The following is a 21,997-nucleotide window of genomic DNA, read 5'->3' on the forward strand; positions in this document are numbered from 1 at the left end:
AACAATGGGCTGTCTGGTGGCTGGAGTTCTGGGGTGGAGCCATGACGCTATCACAGAAAGAACGTATCCATCTCAGAGCTCTCAAGTGAGCAAATGTAATACCAGAGGCAGCTTGAAATCTGTGCAAGAACCCTGGATATTGTATTGAGATTAATAAAGAAACATCAGCTGCATGAGATAACCAACAAAGCCGACCCACACTCAGGTAAGCATGCGACCTTATCGATTGAAGCTCAATCTTTTTGGTAGATGTTGGTGGTTGCATAGTTTGCATTTGCAGTTAGCGCTCAAGTAAGCATGCTACCTTGTGAATCAAAGTTTAAGCTTTTTGACAGATACTAGCAGTTGCACGGATGCTTTCAGACCTGCTGATCTTTCCCGGCAATTTCTGCTTTTGAAGTATTCAAGTCTACTATGATGTTCAAAACACAAACATTAATGTTCTCGCAAGTTTTGAGAAGACTTGTAGCTCAGGTTGAGGTTCTGGATGTGAGTTTGCTCGCTGAGCTGGAAGGTTAGTTTTCAGACGTTTCGTCACCATTCTAGGTAACATCATCAGTGAGCCTCCGATGAAGCGCTGGAGTTATGTCCCGCTTTCTATTTATCTGGTTAGGTTTCCTTGGGTTGGTGACGTCATTTCCTGTTCTTTTTCTCAGGGGATGGTAGATTGACTCCAAATCAATGTGTTTGTTGATGGAGTTCCGGTTGGAATGCCATGCTTCTAGGAATTCTCGTGCATGTCTCTGTTTGGCTTGTCCTAGGATGGATGTGTTGTCCCAATCAAAGTGGTGTCCTTCCTTATCTGTATGTAAGGATACGAGTGATAGTGGGTCATGTCGTTTTGTGGCTAGTTGATGTTCATTAATGTTCTCGCAACAGAATTGGTAGTTGGATTATGGGTGGCTCGGTGACTAAGTGATTAGCACTACTGCTTCACAGCGCTAGGGACAGAATCGGGGTGGAGGAGGTGGTGCAGGTCAGAGGTTTGATTCTTAGGTTTGTCTTATCAAAAAGGCAGGGAGGTGGGCAGAGGTGGCGGGGTTGCCCTCTTAGTTAAGAATGAAATTAAATCTATGGCTCTGAATGACATAGGGTCAGAGGATGTGGAGTCTGTGTGTGTGGAGTTGAGGAACCACAAAGGCAAAAAAACCATAATGGGAGTTAGGTACAGACCTCCCAACGGTGGTCAGGACCAGGGGCGCATGATGCACCAGGAAATAGATAGGGCATGTCAGAAAGGCAAGGTCACGGTGATCATGGGGGACTTCAATATGCAGGTGGACTGGGTGAATAATGTTGCCGATGGATCCAAAGAAAGGGAATTCATGGAATGTTTGCAGGATGGCTTTTTGGAACAGCTTGTGATCGTGCCCACGAGGGAGCTGGCTATTCTGGACTTCGTGCCATGTAATGAGCCAGACTAAAAGATCTTAAAGTAAGGGAACACTTAGGAGGCAGCGATCATAATATGGTAGAGTTTAATCTGCAGTTTGAAAGAGAGAAGGCAAAATCGGATGTAATGGTGTTACAGTTAAATAAAGATAATTACAGGGGCATGAGAGAAGAACTGAAGAAAATCGACTGGAAGCGGAGCCCAGCGGGGAAGACAGTAGAGCAACAATGGCAGTGGTTTCTGGGCGTAACTGAGGACACAGTGCAGATGTTCATCCCAAAGAAAAGAAAGATTATCCGGGGGTGGATTAGACAGCCATGGCTGACAAAGGAAGTCAGGAGATGTATCAAAGAAAAAGAGACAGCCTATAAAGTGGCCAAGAGCACTGGGAAATCAGAAGATTGGGACGGCTACAAAACCAAACAGAGGATAACAAAGAGAGAAATAGGGAAGGAGAGGATCCAAATATGAAGGTAGGCTAGCCAGTAATATTAAAAATGATAGTAAAAGTTTCTTTCACTATATGAGAAACAAATGAGTGGCAAAAGTAGACATTGGGCCACTCCAAATTGATGCTGGAAGGCTAGTGATTGGAGATAAGGAAATAGCTGAAGAACTTAATAAGTACTTTGCGTCAGTCTTCACAGCGGAAGACATGAGTAGTATCCCAACAATTAAGGAGAGTCAGGGGGCAGAGTTGAGTATGGTAGGAATTACAAAAGAGAAAGTGCTAGAAAAGCTAGAAGGTCTAAAAATTGATAAATCTCCTGGCCCCGATGGGCTACATCCTAGAGTTCTGAGGGAGGTGGCGAGGAAATAGCAGAGGCTTTGGTTGTGATCTTTCAAAAGTCACTGGAGTCCGGGAAAGTCCCAGATGATTGGAAAATCGCTGTTGTAACCCCCTTGTTTAAGAAAGGATCAAGAGAAAAGATGGAAAATTATAGGCCGATTAGCCTAACCTCGGTTGTTGGTAAAATTCTAGAATCCATCGTTAAGGATGAGATTTCTAAATTTTTGGAAGTACAGGGTCGGATTAGAACAAGTCAGCACGGATTTAGTAAGAGAAAGTCATGCCTGACCAACCTGTTAGAATTGTTTGAAGATGTAACAAGTAGGTTAGACCAGGGAAACCCAGTGGATGTTATCTACCTAGACTTCCAAAAGGCCTTTGATAAGGTGCCTCACGGGAGGCTGCTGAGTAAGGTGAGGGCCGATTGTGTTCGAAGTGAGCTACTCGCTTGGATTGAGGATTGGCTGTCTGACAGAAGGCAGAGAATTGGGATAAAAGGCTCTTTTTTGGAATGGCAACCAGTGACAAGTGGTGTCCTGCAGTGTTCAGTGTTGGGGCCGCAGCTGTTCACTTTATATATTAACGATCTGGATGAAGGGACTGGGGGCATTCTGACAAAGTTTGCCGATGATACGAAGATAGGTGGACAGGCAGGTAGTGCTGAGGAGGTGGGGAGGCTGCAGAAAGATTTAGACAGTTTAGGAGAGTGGTCCAGGAAATGGCTGATGAAATTCAACATGAGCAAATGCGAGGTCTAAATGCTGAGAAAATTCATAAAAGCAGAAGTACAAAGGGATCTGGGAGTGTTGGTCCAGGATTCACAGAACATAGAACATTACAGCACAGTACAGGCCCTTCGGCCCTCGATGTTGTGCCAACCTGTCATACCGATCTCAAGCCCATCTAACCTACACTATTCCATGTACGTCCATATGCTTATCCAATGACGACTTAAATGTACCTAAAATTGGCGAATCTACTACCATTGCAGGCAAAGCGTTCCATTCGCTTACTACTCTCTGAGTAAAGAAACTACCTCTGACATCTGTCCTATATCTTTCACCCCTCAATTTAAAGCTATGCCCCCTCGTGCTCGCCGTCACCATCCTAGGAAAAAGGCTCTCCCTATCCACCCTATCTAACCCTCTGATTATTTTATATGTTTCAATTAAGTCACCTCTCAACCTTCTTCTCTCTAATGAAAACGGCCTCAAGTCCCTCAGCCTTTCCTCGTAAGACCTTCCCTCCATACCAGGCAACATCCTAGTAAATCTCCTCTGCACCCTTTCCAAAGTGTCCACATCCTTCTTATAATGCAGTGACCAGAACTGTACACAATACTCCAAGTGCGGCCGCACCAGAGTTTTGTACAGCTTCACCATAACCTCTTGGTTCCAGAACACGACCCCTCTATTAATAAAGCTAAAACACTGTATGCCTTCTTAACAGCCCTGTCAACCTGGGTGGCAACTTTCAAGGAACTGTGTACATGGACACCGAGTTCTCTCTGCTCATCTACACTACCAAGAATCTTACCATTAGCCCAGTACTTTGCCTTCCGTCTGCAAATTTACTAACCCATCCTTCTACATCCTCATCCGGGTCATTTATAAAAATGACAAACAGCAGTGGACCCAACACCGACCCTTGCGGTACACCACTAGTAACTGCTCTCCAGGATGAACATTTCCCATCAACTACCACCCTCTGTCTTCTTTCAGCAAGCCAATTTCCGATCCAAACTGCTATATCTCCCACAATTCCATTCCTCCGCATTTTGTACAATAGCCTACTGTGGGGAACCTTATCGAACACCTTGCTGAAATCCATATACACCACATCAACCGGTTTACTCTCATCTACCTGTTTGGTCACCTTCTCAAAGAACTCAATAAGGTTCGTGAGGCACGAATAAGGTTCGTGTGTGTGTGTGTGTGTGTGTGTGTGTGTGTGTGTGTGTGTGAGAGAGAGAGAGAGAGCGGGAATGTGTGTTTGATTCTCTAAAGGTTAACTTGCAGGTAGAGTCCGTGATTAAGAAAGCGAATGTAATGTTGTCGTTTATCTCAAGAGGGTTTGAATATAAAAGCAGTGATGTGCTTCTGAGACTTTATAAAGGTCTAGTTCAGCCCCATTTAGAATACTGTGTCCAATTTTGGGCCCCACTGCTGAGGAAGGACATACTGGCCCTGGAGCATGTCCAGCGGAGATTCACACGGATGATCCCTGGAATGCTAGGTTTAACATACGATGAACAGCTAAGGATCCTGGGAGAGACATTTCTTCGGCCAGAGAGTGGTGGCCCTGTGGAATTCATTGCCATGGAGCGCAGTGGAGGCCGGACATTAAATGTCTTTCGGGTGGAGACTGATAAATTCTTGATCTCACAAGGAATTAAGGGCTACGGGGAGAGTGCACGGAAGTGGAGTTGAAATGCCCATCAGCCATGATTAAAGGGTGGAGTGGACTCTATGGGCCGAATGGCCTTACTTCCACTCCTATGTTTTAAGGTCTTATGATCTTGATTCCAACCTCAAGTGACTGTTTGTACAGTTTGCACGTTTTCCATTCTGTGTGGGTTTCCACCGGGCGCTCAGGTTTCATTCGACAGTCCAAAGATTTGCTGTAAATTGGATTGATCATTGTCACAAATTGGATTGATCGTAAATTTGTCCATGGGTTCCAGGGGGTCTGCCGGCTAGGTGATTTAGCCATGAGGAGCTGGCAGTGGGTCTGGGTGGGCTGCTCTTCAGAGGGTAAGTGTGGACTTGAGGAGCCACATGGCCTCTTTCCACACTGTTGGGGTTCTCTGAACTATGATGTGCTTAGTTCCCTGGAGTGGTACTCGACTGAGTGACTGTCCTGTTAGCTAAGTCACATGAAGTCTGCGTTTTTGAGGTTTATTTTCGTAAATCATAGAACATAGAAAAGTACAGCACAGTACAGGCCCTTCGGCCCATGATGTTGTGCCGTGGAATATTCCTAATCCAAAAATAAAATAACCTAACGTACATTCCCCTCAATTCACTGCTGTCCGTGTGCATGTCCAGCAGTCGCTTAAATGTCAATAATGACTCCGCTTCCACGACTACCACTGGTAAACTATTCCATGCGCTCACAACTCTCTGAGTGAAGAACCTCCCTCTGACGTCTCCTCTATACCTTCCTCCTAAGACCTTAAAACTATGACCGCTCGTGGCAGTCGATCCTGCCCTGGGGAAAAGTCTCTGGCTATCAAATTACTGATGGTCACGTTAATGACCGTAAGTAACTTTAAATCACCGGACAGCCCAGGGTTGTTGCAGATTTACAGCGATCAGTTTGTCTCTATTGGGTGTGTTGCTATTTGGCCTGAAGTCTTTTGCAGGAACACAGTAAACTTCAAGAGTTTGAGGGCTCGAAGGAAGGGTCACCAGACCTGAAACGTTAACTCCGTTTTTTCCTTCACTGCTGCTGCCAGACCTGCTGATCTTTTCCAGTGACTTTGTATTGTTCCTGATTTACAACATCCGCAGTACTTCTGGTTTTTAAAACTCAAATCATATCAGGTTTTCCTGGCATTTTCTGTTGGAATGTCAGGTCCAATCTGCAGGATGTCTTTCATTGCATGCACTTTTCAGTGATTAAATTGGTAATGTCTCCAGTTGTTTCAATGCTGATTCCGATCGATTGTTGTGGAAAAAGCAGCTCACTCATCTACATGCACGTTAAATTCAAAAAAACTGGTTGAAATAAAGGCCAATTTGTCACGATCAGGACATCGCACCAACATACTGCCCAAAATTGTGTTTGTATCGGTTCAGCTTCTAGATCCCAATTAATTTCCAATTTGTTCATGTAAAATTACCCACACTCGGCAATCGATTGGAATAACAGAAAGTAATTTTTTCTTGTCTTCACTGTACTGGATTCCTTGAATGATCGTTCAGAGACAACGTCACAGCCTCATAGCTAAAACCCTTCCTTGGAAAAGATTAAGAAAAGCCCATCTAAGATCAGCAGACAAAAAATATCCTGAAATTCTTAATCGTTCTATTGATGCATGCCAGTACGTTTCTGTTTGAATTCAGTGCTTTTGACATGGTAAAAGCTTGTGAAAAAATGTCCCGACATGTTAATAGCCGGTGTTGCAAAGTTTCCAACAATAGTGCAAATTTCCTACTCGGGACAGGATGATGTAAAATTCAAAAGAACAGAGATTTTGACAGCTGACTGATGTGGTTTTCCACTTCTGCTTAAACTGTTGTTCAACAGAATTTGCTTTTCTCATTTTCAATGCATCGTTTCATGTGTGCACTGGCTTTAAAATTCATACCCTGCTGTTTCAATTTTCTCCTCTGTCAGACATTGCCCCCTATTGGATTCCTGTGCAATTTTAGGCATATCCCACTGGTGTCAGTGCTGCTGTCAAAGTCTGCCATTGACCACATATTGTTCAGCACCTTTTGTCAGTCCTCAGGTACGGGAGCGATCCATGTCCAAAGTCAGCAAAATGATATTCCCAGGTTTGGGCTGACAAGAGACAAGTGGCGTTCACAGCACACGCATGCCAGGCCTTGAACATCTCTGACAGGACAGAATCAAACTGTCAACCTCTGGAGTTCAATGGCATCACCATCATTGAACCTCCGCAGACCCATCACTATCCCAGAGTTGCTGTTGATCAGAAGCCGAGGTGAACTCTGCTGGCCATGTAAGTACAATGGCTACAAATGCAGACTCATGAGCATATGCGGTAACATAGAGTGGAGCTGGAGGAACGCAGCAGACCAGGGACCATCAGAAGGACAGGAAAGCTGACGTTTCAGGTCGGGACCCTTCTTCAGAAATCATATGCAACAGGCTTGAACTGATCTCAGAAACCAAGGTAAATTGACGCGCGAGAGAGGTCATATTCCTTGGGAACTGGGCTGACCAATCGCTTATCCCTTTGACTGTCAGCTCAGGCTACATGAAGGTGCTGGGTATATGGTTGGGAGTGGCCAGGGCGTGTGTGCTGAAAGTCGGTTGGAGGATATTGTCAAGTTGAGGCAGAAAGCAGACAGATGAGAGCACTGCCCCCCACCTCCATTGCATTTTAAAATTCATTCATGAGGGTGTCACTGACTAGGCCAACATTTATTGCCCGCCCCTAATTGCCCAGAGGGCAGTTAGGAGCCAACCACATTGCTTTGGGTCTGGAGTCACATGTAGGCCAGACCATAGTAAGCATGGCAGTTTCCTTCCCTAAAGGACATTAGTAAACCAGATGGGTTTTTCCTGACCATCGACAGTGGAGTCATGGTCATCATTAGACTCTTAATTCCAGATTGTTATTGACTTCAAATTCCACCATCTGCCGTGGTGAGATTCAAACCTGGATCGCCAGAGCATTACCTGGCTCTCTGGATGAACAGTCCAGTGATATTACCACCAGGCTATTGCCTCCCCCAGGTTGAAATCTCAGGTACTCACAGTGTGTTCGCGCATGTTGCAGGTCTGGCGCATTCACATGTTTAATCTGAGGTGAAAGTTGGAACGTGTCTGCGGCAGCGCCTTATATAAAGCTCTAGATAAGCGGCTGAAGGACATATTCTCCTCTTAATGGACACTTTTGTGTGTGCCTGCTTCAAGCTGTGCGCAGGACCTCAATGCGCAAACACTAAGTTTCACAAGAAATTGAAATTCCGTCTCTTTTTGTAGGAGGGTGGCACAGTAGTTAACACTGCTGCCTTAGGGCCAAGGACCTTGGCTCGATTACGGCCTCGGGTGACCATCTGTGCGGTTTAAAGTTTTAGCAAAAATTTGTCGGTTGCGTTGTGGATGAGGATGTTGATTTGCTCGCCGAGCTGGTTTGTCTTACGTTCAGACGTTTCATCACCATGCTAGGTAACATCCTCAGTGGATGAAGCGTTGTTGTTCTCCACCGCTGGGAATTTATGCTGACTGGTCCGTTACAGTGCCTGAGGTGTTTGCACATTCTCCCGTGTTTATGTGGGCTACTGCCAGGCGATGTTTTTTTCTCCCCACAGTCCAAAGAAGCGCGGATTAGGTGGATTGGCCATTGTGTCTAGGGACATGTAGGGTAGGTGGATGCCATGATGGTTACGGGGAGAGAGTGGGATGCTGTTCAGAGGGTTGTGGCAGAATCAGTTTGCTTAATGGGCTGCACTGCAGGGATCCCTGTCCAAGTGTCACATTTCAATGAGGTGGTGTCCTAGGCGTGAGCATCTTCAGCGAGTGGTTCGGATATGCAGTGCACTGCCTGAGAGGGTGCTGGAGGCAGATTGAATTGTGGCTTTCGTAAGAGAGTCGGGTAATGATCTGAAGTGAGAACACTTGCGGCAGGGTGAGCGGGAGCAGGGAAATTGCTCACGCAGAGAGCTGATGTAGACACGGCAGGCTGGCTGTATCATTCAGATCAAAAACGAAAGAGCTGCGGATGTTGTAAATCAGGGAACAGAACAGAAATTGCTGAAAGAGCTCAGCAGGCGTGGCAGCATCTGTGAAGGAAACAAACAGAATGAACGTTTCGGGTCCAGTGACCCTTTGTCAGAACTGGTTCTTTGATTGAATGTCTCATTCTATGCGTGCAGTTGTGCACAGTTGGTTGCTGCCTTATCACTGATGCCCTGCCAGCCACGTGATAAGTGATGTTGGCTCAGTCCTGTCCCGTCTGATTGGAGAAATACCAATGATCTACATGACTATGAAGCAGCTGTTGATTGACAATGTGGGGGGGGGGGGCGGTGAAAAGCAACTGCTGTAAAGTGATCTTGGCTGTGGTTAGGAATCCCGGAAGGACTGCGGGAATAGTGAACTGTCAGCAGTGAAGTACAAGTCTTTGAAGATAGTCAAGCTGGTTGAAAAGACGGAGCACAAACGGGACATGAGGCAGTCCGCGGTATTGTAGGTATTGCTTCTCAGCCTTTTGGCTAAGATCAAGTGTAGTGTCTGTTCTTATCAGTTTAATATCTGATATGTCCCTTATCTGGGGACCATATGTTAAATTGATTTTTGGAGCAGGGAGATGGAATAGGGGCTTGCTCTGTCCACTCTATGCATTGACCTTGTATTGCAGTACTTCTGGGAACGGTGCACCCCTCATTTGCAAGTCTAAAAGCAGAATGTTGTCTTCATGTACACATATGTCCAGGAGTGCTCCTGTCAGACTAATTGATGTGTACACCCCCAGCTGGAAAGAGAGTATCGTGAGTCATCCTGCAGCAGCTTCCATTCCTACTGGCTATGTCCACACCGCTCATTCTGGTGGAGGAGGCGGCCACCAACGAGTCAGGGCGGTGGAAAATCGTCACTCACTGCAAATAGCAGGAAAAGAAATCCCCGCCAAGCCTCCGCACCGCGACACCGCAACGGGAAGTGGCAGCTGCAGGGCGGCTACAGAAGCTCCTCCCAAGAAGAGGATTCGCAGAGAGAGGGCCATCAAAGGAGGAGGATCAAGGTCACCAGGGAGAAGGAGGAGAGGAGCAGGCCCCCTACCTGAAAGCCGTGGATGTCGGGAGCGCCCTGCCAGCACTCAGCCCTCCACCGCCGGGAATCTGGAGAGTCGGTCCGCACCACGGCTCCGGGCGACCGGGAGCACCGAAGCTTCATGTCAGGAACAGGGAACGGCAGGACCCGCAGCCCGATGTTCGCAGTTGCGTCCTCAGCCCGGCAACACCACACAGTGAAAGTGACCCTGAAGACGGTATGGACAGTTACGTCAGCCCGGGGAGTGTCCAGATGTTCGCCTGTACAGCAGGGATGCAGGGACCGACTGGGGTGAATGGATTCCGACTAGGTACTGCGGTTACTGCTTACAATCGGGGTACGAATCGCGAACGTTAACGTGCGGAGCGTCAAGTCTACAGCTCGATGCGTCTCCCCGTTGGCCTACCTGATCGACATTAAGGCAGACTTCCTGTTTCTGCAGCAGTGCTGGATACTGCACCTCGGCAGGTACCGGAAATGGTCGGGCGCCTGGACTCGTGGGCCTTCAGTCTGGTCGGTGGGGGGGCGCGGGTAACGACTGTCGCTCCTCGGGCCTGGCTATTTTGCTGCGGGGGTGCAACTTCACCATCTCCCAAGTTCAGGAGGTGGTAGGGCACCTCCTAATGGTGGACGTCACCTACAAAAACGCTCTCCTGAGGCTGATCAACGTGTACGCCCCAGCAGTATGGAGTGAGCAGTTGGCCGTCCTGCAGCAGCTTCCACCCCTGCTGGCTACGTTCAGGCCGGTCATCCTAGCCGGAGACTTCAACTGCATCATCGATGCAGATGGAAGATCCGCCGTGGGGACAGTGGACAGGGGGGTGGGTGGGGAGGACTAAACTGGACATCACGTCCAGATTCCTGATGGACACGGTGAAGGACGCCAAACTGCTCGACGTCTTCAGCACCCCTGCAGACAGGGTTCGGGGAGGGCATCCGCAATTGGATCCGGCTGCTCTACGCCAACATCGTTAGCGCAGTCTCGATCAACGGGTGGGAATCAGACAGTTTTCCTGTTAGATCTGGAGTCAGGCAGGGCTGCCCGCTCTCTCCTGCCTTGTTCGTGTGCTGTGTGGAGCCCTTCGCCACATCCATCAGGAAGGACGTGAGGCCTGCAGGTCAAGACCTCCCTGTACGTGGACTACGTCACCGTCTTCTGCGCCGATCGCCGGTCGGTGAGTAGGCTGTTGGACATCTGCGGCCAGTTTGAACTGGCGTCGCGTGCCAAAGTCAATAGGGGCAAGAGCGAGGCCATGTTCTTTGGGAACTGGGATGACCGCTCCTTCATCCCCTTCACCATCAGGACAGACTACCTGAAGGTGCTGGGTGTTTGGTTCGGTGGAGCTGGGGCGTGCACTAAGACTTGGGAGGAGCGTTTCAACAAACTGAGGCAGAGGCTGGGCAGGTGGACGCTCCGGTCCCCCTCCATCACGGGTAAGAACCTGGTTGTCAGGTGCGAGGGCCTTTCGGTACTGTTGTATGTGGCGCTGGCCTGGCCTATTCCCCGGACCTGCGCCGCTGCTGTCACCCGGGCCGTCTTCCACTTCGTTTGGGGGTCGAGGATGGGCCAGGTCCAAGGGGACACCATGTACAAAGACCTGGGAAACGGGGGAAAGGACGTGCTGAGCGCCACTCTCGCCCTGATGGCTACCTTTGTGTGCGGCTGCATCAAGCTGTGCGTAGATCCTCAGTGTGCAAACACCAAGTGTCACTACTTACTGAGATTCTACCTGTCTCCGGTGTTGCGAAGGGTGGGCCTGGCCTCGTTGCCGCGGAACATTCCGAGTAGTTGTGTCAGGTTCGTTTGCAGAGACCCTCACGGACTTGATGCAATAACAAGACACTGACCTGTTTAGAAAAACGCAAATCCTTTATTACAAAGCAAGTACAAGCTGTGGAGGATCACTGTACTTAACCCGGCACAGAGTGCAGAGTCTAGTAAGTAATTCTCTCCAAGCAGTGGACAGTCCCTGCTTCTTATACTTTGCTAAGTGCATAATACATAAAACAGTTTTACATCTCACAATGACATGATACATGAAACAAGTACTACAACAGACAAAGACAGGATACAAAACAATTATTACATCAAGAACATAAAAGACCAGGATATAGTATCGATCGTTCGTGAAGTGACTGCTCATGACAGTAGGCGATTTCAAGTTGTTAACGTGACAGAATGTAATTTCAAGTTGCCGATGTGTCTGGCTTGAACAAGGTCAGTGCCCTGGCCCCTTTGTCAGAGACAGAAGTTAAATCCTTCAGAAGTCTCACACCTTTACAAATGTTCCTCACTTAACCTTACTTGAAACAGTTTCCACATACCCCCGTGCAGGAAGATAAAGATTTGCACAGTTCAGCTCTAATTCTATTCAGGCAGGAAGCTTAAGGCAGTGTCTGCTTGCCGATGTGTAGGAAGATAAGGAGTTACAAAGTTTTACACCTAATTCTAGTTGGGCAGGAAGTTTTAAGGCTGTGTCTGCATACCTATGTGTAGGCAGATAAAGCACATTAATTTATAGAAGTATAGAAATCAATGGGATGTTATCCCAATAACATCTCATTCCCTCCTTTTATCATTTCATGATAACCTATATCGGGGCCGAGAAGGGAGCTGCCAACTTGTCAAACGCAAATCTGCAGTACGGGTTCAGGCATGCAATAAATGTACAGCAGACAGCTATGATAACTACTAGAACTAGCCCATGTAGCAGGTATGAGCCCCAAGAACCACCCATAAGCCAACCTAACAAGGCCTCCCCAGTTCGGGGTGCCTCTCTGTACTGTTCCAACTGCCCCTGTATGGCTTGAATAGCCTGGGTAATGTTATAGGACTCGCTGGTGACATGGGTGACGCACTTGTCCCCTATAATAGTGCATACTCCTCCTTGCTGAGCCAGTCGATAGTCCACTGCATGCCGGGTTTGCTGAGCACGGAGCCGAAGTTCGGCTAATTCTTGGTTGACTACCTCCAATGCCGTCATTGTGCTGTGTCTCAAGGCAGTGAGTCCACATACAAGGTAATTTCGATTTTTTTTTGCGGCCACCACCGTGGGGAGCCACCCAAACTGACAGTTCCCAGGAAGCTGTATCCTAAGAAGAGCCCAAGTCAATTGGGTTCTACCATGCAGCGCAAAACTCCCGGCTCAGGAAGCGTGTGACAATTTGCCGTTGCGTTCGTGCTTGTTGGGGACAAGGGACCGTGAGGGGAGCCGATGGTCCCAACAGTATAAACAGCACCGGCAGAGTTGGAGTGGCAGTTGTGAAGGAGGAAAATGAATCCCTTGTTAGCCCGGTAGCAGGTAACAGATTCACGTATTTCCTGCTACCTATGCAAAGGAGGATTGAGTCTAATATGGACGAAAGTTTGCAGAGTTAAATAGAAATGACCCATAGTCCGTTTCTACATGGGTGCCACTGCAATCCCCACAAGTCCACCGTATGCCCGGGGTCACAGTTATTGGCTTAGCTTCTAAGCAGGGGCAGTTCAACAGTCCTCCTCTAGTAGTGCAATTTCTCTTTTACGCACCAATGGGGCCAGGAAACATTATGGGGGTGATGAGTGACTGGAGCATGCACACAACAAGCCGCAGTTCCATTCAAGCAAAACTAGCTGTTGGGATTTGTACCGTTAGCCCCTCCCTTCCCATGCCTAGGTCTAGTGTCCCCACAATTAGAGGGCCTATTAACTACCAATTCCACACATTTACCCTGCACACCCCTCGTCCAAGTTCCCCTCTCCCCTCGGCAAGGTTTACCGGAATACTCTACCTCATAAAGCTGACTAGGGTTCCAGGCTGGTGTTGCCACAAATAACGCTTCTACAGACCGTGCTAGCGGGTAACATGCTGTCTGAGTGTTCTATAAAACAGATTGTCCTGCTGGCCATGCACGGGCAGAAGAATACTCAGTCCAATGGTTAATTGCAAGCTGATGAGGAAATCCGCGCTCTCTGATGAAGGGTCTAGGCCCGAAAGGTCAGCTTTTGTGCTCCTGAGATGCTGTTTGGCCTGCTGTGTTCATCCAGCTTCACACGTTGTTATCTTGGATTCTCCAGCATCTGCAGTTCCCATTACCTCTGAGGAAATCCATCGTTTGCAGTCACTTAGGTGGATCCAGCGATTCTGTCCTTTAAGTTTAAGATCTGTCAGAGTCTGAAGAAGCACTTGATACTGTCCTTTCCAACTTGGTCCAAGCTTGGGACGATCCCAGTCCCGGACAAGTACAAAATCTCCAATCTGCGGCCACGAAGACCAATCCTGAATCTTGAGCTCTTGGCCCGGTGTCGGCGGAGGCAGTCCGAAGGCGCACTTCACCTGTCAATGGAGAAACTTTAAAGATGATGTTAGTTGCCGGAAGTACCTTTTGCATTTCTTCTCCCATCACGTTTAGGTCAATTTGGTTGGGTGGGCTCGTATTGGCATCCCGTGGTGTTCTGCTGGGTCAGCCATAGACTATTTCTGTTGCTGAGAGCCCAGTAGTAGAGTGGGGTGTTATTAGTATGTGATACAAGGCTGGGGGCAAAACCTTTAGCCAATTCAGGTCGGTCTCTAATGTCAACTTAGTCAATTTAGTTTTAAGTGTTCCGTTAGCTCTTTCCACTATCCCTATCGCCCAGGGGTGGTAGGCACAGTGGAATTGCTGTTGGATGTGCAACGTATCACACAGTTCCTTATTAATCTTTCCTACAAAGTGCGGACCATTGTCTGAACTAATTTGTCGCGGCGCTCCAAACCTCCGGTATTATTTCAGTTAATAATAGTTTTACTACTGTTGAGGCTTTGTTGTTTGTCGTTGGAAAAGCCTCTATCCACTTACTGAATACATCTACAATGGCAAGATAATATTTATAACAGTTTACGCACAGTAATTCAATAAAATGTAGCTGAGCAAATGGTCCACCTGGCAAGGGTGTTTTTCCTGGTGTGCATCCCACTCCCTGACCCACGTTGTTTTGCTGGCATGTGAGACATGATGCTATACGAGACTGGGTTGCCTCAGTCAGTCTGGGGTGCCACCAGGTACGGAGCATAATACCACTGATTCCCGCCTTGCCAAGGTGGGTGTCAGAATGCAGACAGTCAACAAGCAATAGGTAACAAAGTATCAGGTACCGACACTCGGCCGACTGGGGTGACCCAAAGGCCTGAGGACGCAGATTGCGAGCGTCCATGCGCCTTCCAAATATTCTTTTCAGAAGCAGGGGCGTTCCCCCTGTAAGTGCTGAACAGTGATTATATCTGGCATGCCCGTCCTGTCTGAAGGTGTGCGACTTTCCGCCTGCTTGTTCATAGAGGGTATAATAAAAGTTTGGTCTGCAGCAGCCTGTTTAGCAGCCAGATCAGCACGAGTGTTGCCTCGAATAGCTATAGAATTATCGGAGGCTTGTGCAGCACATTTGATAATAGCCATTCATTTAGGGAGAAGGTTTTTAATGAATATTTAATAAATAATTAATAAAACGCAGAGAGAGTGTGGGAACAAGGGAGTAATCCCTGAGCTACAGTGTCCAGGCGAGTGGAGTGTTCGGCAACCGGTCGTTATAATTCAAGTTTAAAGGGCCTACTGTAAACCTGTCAGTTTCAGTATGACGTATGCGTGCGTGTAAGTGATGTAGTAGATTGCGACAGGTACGTCCTTGATCGCTGAAGAATGGCAGCACATACACAAGGGGAAGAAACAGGAACGTGGGATTGAAACCACAATGAGATCAGCCATGATCTTAGTGAATGGCAGAGCACATTTGCAAGGCTGAACAGGTGTCAGTGAAGGCCTGCAACACAATCACTGCCGTGACAGAGCTGTACGGTACAAAGGAAAGTAATCAATTTAACAGCTGACAAATCAGACACACGCAGTAGAAATGCTACAGCACATAGTGGGGGTTCAGGATTGGCTGGCTTTAATCACATGGCTTCATTGTAGCCCTGGTGAATGCAGAAGCAGCAGACGAGAGTAGGATGACTGTTCACTTACAGGCAGTAAACAGTGAACACTGGGATGGGGCAGGGGATTGGGTTCAGAATAGGAGCATTCTCTCCCTCACCTTGTGGACTTAAGGGGAGCACCAAGAAGCGTAGACTGACCCACGGCAGCGAAGGTGCTAGTGGTAGTGAGGCAGATCCACGCACGGGGTAGGACAGCTTCAATACCCACTCCACATGATGATTGCTATCAGTTAGGAGGAAGGGCAACAGGGTTAAGTACACAGGAGGAATCTCTGCTCTGTGTCATGTCTCATTTGCACAGTGTCACAGTATCCCATTTGCCAAACTGAACCAGGGAGGCAGTATGGGCACTAACATTGCCATAGTGTCCTGAACTTAGAGAGAGAGGCAGGAAGGGGAAAGAAAACTCTAGTTAGTTTAAAAAATTACAGTGTGTGTACATCACCAGTCAACAACTAGTCAAGAATTATAGTGTAAATTGACCAAATTATACATGCTAAAAAATTAACCAAATTTACCACACACAAAAATCAGAAATTGTTAAAAAAAAAGTTAATGTTTCAGGTCCAACGACCCTTCCTCAGAACTGGAATGAATGAATGGATGATGGGCCCTAGGACCCAGCGGAGCCACAGCTGTGGGAGAAACCGCGGCCGGCAGTTTCAAGAGGTATTAATTACCTGGATAAGTGGTTGTGAATTTCAAAACAATGGCGCGTGCCGTTGATGGAAAGGCGCACTCCTGCCTTAAAGCAGGGAGGGGAGGGTGGCGGAATTTCATGGTGCTGGATATCTCGAATGGTTTCTGGTCTATCCCGGTTCGGCAGTACAAATTCACATTTACTTTCAAAGGACAACAGTACACGTGGAGTTGTCTGCCACAGGGTTTCCATAATAGCCCCAGCATTTTCCACCAGCGTTTGGCAGACTGTTTAAAAGATTTCAGTGAGCCACACAGGCTTGTACAGCATTCTACTTGCATTCCCAATGGTCTGCCCTCCGCGTGCGACTGCTGCAGCAAATCACAGCAAAAGCTGGAGGAGCAACATCTCATCTTCGTACTGAGCACTTTGCTTCTGCACTTGGTAACACCTTCAGATTGTGACCTTACTCTCATTCCTTCCCTTTGGCTTTAGTTGTTGCGTTCTCCATCACCATGTCCTTTCTCCACTCCACCCATTCCCATGGGATCGTTGGTTCCCCCACCCCCACCCCCGGCCCCAGTTTGGCAGCTGGACACAGCGTGGTTCTGGCATTTTCACATTCCAATCACTGAATCTGCACTATCAGCAACCTTTCTCCCCCAGCACTCCAAACCCCCACATAATTGTATAAATACTGCCCCCTTCACACCACACGTCTGTTCGAGTCATCAAGACTCAAGTGTTAGCTTGCTCTCTCTCCACGGATGTCGCCTGACCTGCTGTGATATCCAGCATTTTCTGTTTTCAGGCAAGAGCATGACAGAAAGCAAGAGAAGTCTGGATTAAAGTGCTTTCATTTCAACGCAATAGGTCTGACAGGTGAGGCAAATTCAGGGCATGGATGGGTACATGCGACTAGGATATAATAACTGTTACAGGAATATGGCTGGTGGGCGGGACAGGGCTGGCAGCTCAATGTTCTGGGGTATAGCTGCTATAGAAAGGATAGAAGGAGAAGCAAGAGCAGAAGGGGGACTTGTGTTTTTGATTAGGGAGAACATCACAGCAGCACTGAGAAGACATTCTTGAGGATTCATCCACTGAGTATATATTGATATGTAGAATAATACAGTGCAGAACAGGCCCTTCGGCCCTCGATGTTGCGCCAACCTGTGAACTAAAGTTAAAGTCTCCCATAATGGCCACCCTGTTCCTTTCACTCCTGCCCAGAATCGTTTTGCCAATCCTCTCTTCCACATCCCTGGAACTTTGCGGAGGCCTATAAAAAACTCCCAGCAGTGTGATCTCGCCTGTCCTGTTGCTGACCTCAGCCCATACCACCACAGTAGATGAGTCCTCGTCAAAAGTTCTTTCAGTCACCGTTATACTGTCCTTGACTAACAAAGCCAACCGAGAAATTAAAAAAGGGAGATCACTTTGTTAACATTGTTCTGTCAGCTCCTCAATATGTAAGGAGATCACTGATAGCTGCAAGAATATCAGGTTTGTAACCTTGTGGAATTCCCTACCACAGAAAGTTGTTGGGGCCAGTTCATTAGATATACTCAGAATAGAGCTGGACATGGCCCCTGTGGCTAAAGGCATCAAGAGGTATGGAAGACAAATAGGGAGTGGGAGACTGAAATTGCATTATCAGCCATGATCACGCTGGATGAGTCATAGAGGCCCAAAAGGGGCAAATGGCCTACTCCTGCAGTTATTTTCTACGGTTGCAATAGTACAGCATTTTAGTTTCTTAACATCACAGGGTCTGCCATTGCGCTAAGGGCTTGGATGGAGAGAAGTTTGTTCAGGGACAATCTTTCATGCATTATGTACATGGCCCTACTGCAGGGCAAAACTTGACCTCCTGTTGGAAACTAAGGCAGGGCAAGTGACTGCGGTGTCAGCGAGGGAGCACTTTAGGATTAGTGACCATAATTCCACTAGTTTCTAAATAGCTATGGAAAAGGTTAGGTCTGGTCCACAAGTTAAAGTTCGAAATTGGGGTAAGGCCAATTTTGATGGTCTAAGACACGAACCTTCAAAATTTGATTGGGAGGGGCTTTTCTGTTTGCAGGAAAAGGCACCTCTGGTAGATGGGAGGCCTTCAAAAGTGAGTTAATGAGGGTCCAGTGCCAGCATGTTCATCTTGGAGTGAGGGGTAATGCTGGCACTATTAGCGAACCCTGGACAGAGTTGGAGGCACGAGCCAAGAAAAACCAGGCATATGACATGCATAGGCACCTGGCATCAAGTGAATTCCTTGGAGGTGTAGATAGAGGATGTCAGAATACACGCGAGAGAATACAGGAGGGCAGGCTGGCTTATAGGTTATTTAGGTTAATTAATTAGGTTATTTGGCAATACAGCGAGGTCTTGATCATACGAGCCAGTGGGCTGAAGAATGGCAGATGAAGTTTAATTGAGATAAAGCATGGTGTTGTATTTTGATCGGTCAAACCAGGGCAGGGCTTGTACAGTCAATGGCAGGGCATGAGACAGTGTTAGTGAACAAAGATCTTGGGGCACAAGTTCATAGCTCCTTGAAAGTGGAATCACAGGTTGACAGGGTAGTGAAGAAGGAATACTTGATTTCATCGGTCAAGGCACTGAGTGTAGGAGTTGGGAGGTCTCGTTTCAGCTGTAAAAGACGTTGGTATGGCTACATTTGGACTGCTGGGTGCACTTCTTGTCACCTTACTGTAGAAAGGATCTAAATAGAGAGTGCAGTGAAAAAGCTACTAGGATACGACCTGGGATGGAAGGTTTGAGTGAGGAGGAGTGTCTGGGACTTACTTCCCTGGGGCGCAGGAAACTGAGTGGTGACCCGATAGAGATCCATAAAATCATGAGAAGCACAGGTGAGGCAGACTGCCAACAGCTTTCCCCAAGGTAGGGTTAGGGTTACTGGGGTCATGGCCTTCAGTTGTGGTGATTCTATTAGCCTGAGTCAACATGCCATCATGTGGTTGCATTGGCGTTGGTGTGGTAGGCCAGTGTGGGACTCTTGGCAACAGAGTTGCGATGGTCCCAGTGCACGACTGCTGGAATGGACTGTGATGTTGGGGGCATTGCTGGGCCTGGAGCCTATTGTGGTCACCCACCACCAATGTCATGAAAGAGGGAAATAGCTCAGGTAATTATCAGCCAGTGAACCGGGCATCAAATAATGAGGAAGCTGTTGGAGAAGATATTGAGATACACGATTTATTGACATTTGGAAGCATGTGGACTTGTTAATCACAAACACCGTGGCTTAATGCAGGGAAGGTCATGCCTCACCAACTTGATTGAGTTTTTCCAGGACGTGACAAGATTGATTGAGGGAAGGGCAGTGCATATTGTCTACGTGGACTTTAGTAAGGCATTTCATAAAGTGCCTCATGGCAGGCTGGTACAAAAAGGTAAAGCATCTTGGGATCCAGGATGAGGTGGCTAGATTTATACCGAAGTGGCTCGGTCATAAGAAAGACAGGAGCGGTAAAAGGGTGCGTTTTCAGAATGGAGATCAGTAACTAGTGGTATTCTGCAGGGATCAGTGCTGGGACCTTTAAATCTTCTGATTGATTGTACACTAATAGTTAAACATAACCGGGAATAATGTTATTTTTGTCATTTTGAGAGTTCATTTAACAGTTTGTTATTAGTAGAGATGTATGTAATTAAGGGTGGTGCATGCTGCAACATTGGGCACAAACAACTTTCTTTCTTTCCAGCCAGGTTGCAGCCTCGTGGATCCAGAGCCTCATGGGTCGCAGCGGTCTTCGCCGCTGCCAAAATCCACTGACCCCCGGGGACAAGCAGGAGCCCTACAAGGGCCGCGGCGCAGGTACCGGAGCTCTTACTGGCCCATCAGGTAGAGGAGAGAAAGGTGCTTCCTTCACATTCCCAGGTTTTACCAGGTATGTGGGGCAGCCGGGGGAACCCTTTGAGGGCTGGGTGACCCAGATACCCATTCTGAAGATGCCACACGCTTGCCCCATATTTACTCTATTGGTAAAGAGAAAATGTGAAAACATGCAAAAATTAAAGAACGGTTTTGTCCCTCGTGTTATCAGACTTTTGAACGGACCGCTCATTAGGGTTGATCTTTCTCTGCACCTTCTCTGTAGCAGTAACACTTTATTCTGCATTCTGTTCTATTATCTTGATGGTAATATTTAAAGTATGGTTTGACTGCTGAGCACTCAAAATGATACTTTTCACCTGTACCTCTGCACATGGGACAACAATAAATCAAATCAAAAGAAGGAATGCCTTAGAGATATTGACAACTGGAGGCCCATTACAATTGGTCCCAGCTTACTTTGTTACTCACTAAAATCATAGCAAAATTAACAGGAGGCAATGGCCTAGTACTATTATTGCTGGACTGTTAATCCAGAGACCCAGATAATGTTCTGGGGATCCGGGTTTGAATCCCACCACGGCAGATGGTGGAATTTGAATTCCATAAAAATATCTGGAATTAACAATCTCATGATGACCGTGAATTCCATTGCCAATTTTCGGGAAAAATCCATCCAATTCACTAATATCCTTTAGGGAAGGAAACTGCCATCCTTACTTGGTCTAGCCTACACGTGACTCCAGACCCACAGCACTGTGGCTGGCTCTTCACTGCCCTCTGGGCAATTGGGGATGGGCAGTAAATGCCGCCTAGCCAGCGATGCCCTCATCCTGTGAATGAATAATAAAAAAAGGCTTAGCTCTCATCAGTTTATAATTGCAGGAAGGGTAATTACAATTCTGTAGGGCAAGAAGTCGGTAACATAAATTGGGAACAGATGCTGTCAGGGAATATCACCACAGAAATGTGGAGATTGTTTAAGGAATGCATACAGCATGTGCTCGATGTGTTTGTCCCTAGTAGGCTGAGAAGATGCGGTGGAGTGAGGGTGCCATGGTTCTCGAGAGAGGCCGAACGCCTGGTTAAGAGGAAGGAGGAGGCTTATGTAATGTTTCGGAAAAGAGGAATGGAAAAGGCTCTAGAGGGATACAAGTTAGCCAGGAAGGAGCTGAAGAAGAGCCTTAAGGGGGCATGGAGAAAACCTCGGTGGATAGGATCAAGGAAAACTCCAGGGCTTTTTAAACGCATGTGCAGAACAAGAGAATGACCAGAGAAAGGGTAGGGCTGATCAAGGATTATAAAGGCAATGTGTGCACGGAGCCTAAAGTGATAGGCGAGGTCCTTAGTGAATACTCTTCTTCATTATTCACAACTAAGAGGGGCGTAGTTGTAGGGGAGGACATTGTGAAACAGGCAGGTAGGCTAGAGGAGGTTGATGTTAGTAAAGAAGATGTGCTAGGAATTGAGAAAGTTGAAGATAGACAAATCCCCAGGCCTCATAGAATCCTTGGATAAATCCTATGGGAAGCGAGGGACGTGATCGCAGGGCCCTTGGCGATGATCCTTTTGCCCTCACAATCCGTGGGTATAATGCCGGAAGTGGAAAGAGGAGAAGTCATTCCTTTGCTCAAAAGAAAAACAAAAAGGGAACAGGGATAACCCCAGAAATTACAGGCCAGTTAGTCTCACGTCAGTGGTGGGCAAATTATTGGAAAGGGCTCTGAGAGACAGGATTTAAGATCACTTAGAAAGGCACGGTTTGATTTGTGATAGTCCGCATGGATTTGTGAGGGGTAGATCATGCCTCACGAACCTTATTGAATTCTTTGAAGAGCTAACCAAACACGTGGATGAAGGTGGAGCAGTGGATGTGGTATATTTGGATTTAAGCAAGGTGTTTGAT

The 21,997-nt window shown here is 47.4% G+C and overlaps 1 long non-coding RNA gene and 1 other non-coding gene across 3 annotated transcripts; both read left to right on the forward strand.

The window, feature by feature from the left end:
* Positions 1-9,074: 9,074 nt before the first annotated feature.
* LOC132210765 (U2 spliceosomal RNA) lies at positions 9,075-9,265 on the forward strand. The gene has a single exon (XR_009446949.1). It is a non-coding gene; the product is annotated as a U2 spliceosomal RNA (small nuclear RNA).
* A 192-nt stretch (positions 9,266-9,457) lies between these two features.
* Positions 9,458-20,447, forward strand: LOC132210742 (uncharacterized). Of its 2 annotated transcripts, none has more exons than XR_009446910.1 (4): positions 9,458-10,825; positions 16,163-16,267; positions 17,050-17,120; positions 19,961-20,447. It is a non-coding gene; the product is annotated as an uncharacterized LOC132210742 (long non-coding RNA). The 2 variants fall into 2 exon arrangements; XR_009446911.1 differs by having other exon boundaries at positions 9,458-9,960.
* Positions 20,448-21,997: the final 1,550 nt, after the last annotated feature.

The sequence above is a fragment of the Stegostoma tigrinum genome, chromosome 19 (assembly GCF_030684315.1).
Source record: "Stegostoma tigrinum isolate sSteTig4 chromosome 19, sSteTig4.hap1, whole genome shotgun sequence".
NCBI classification, from domain to species: Eukaryota; Metazoa; Chordata; class Chondrichthyes; order Orectolobiformes; family Stegostomatidae; genus Stegostoma; species Stegostoma tigrinum.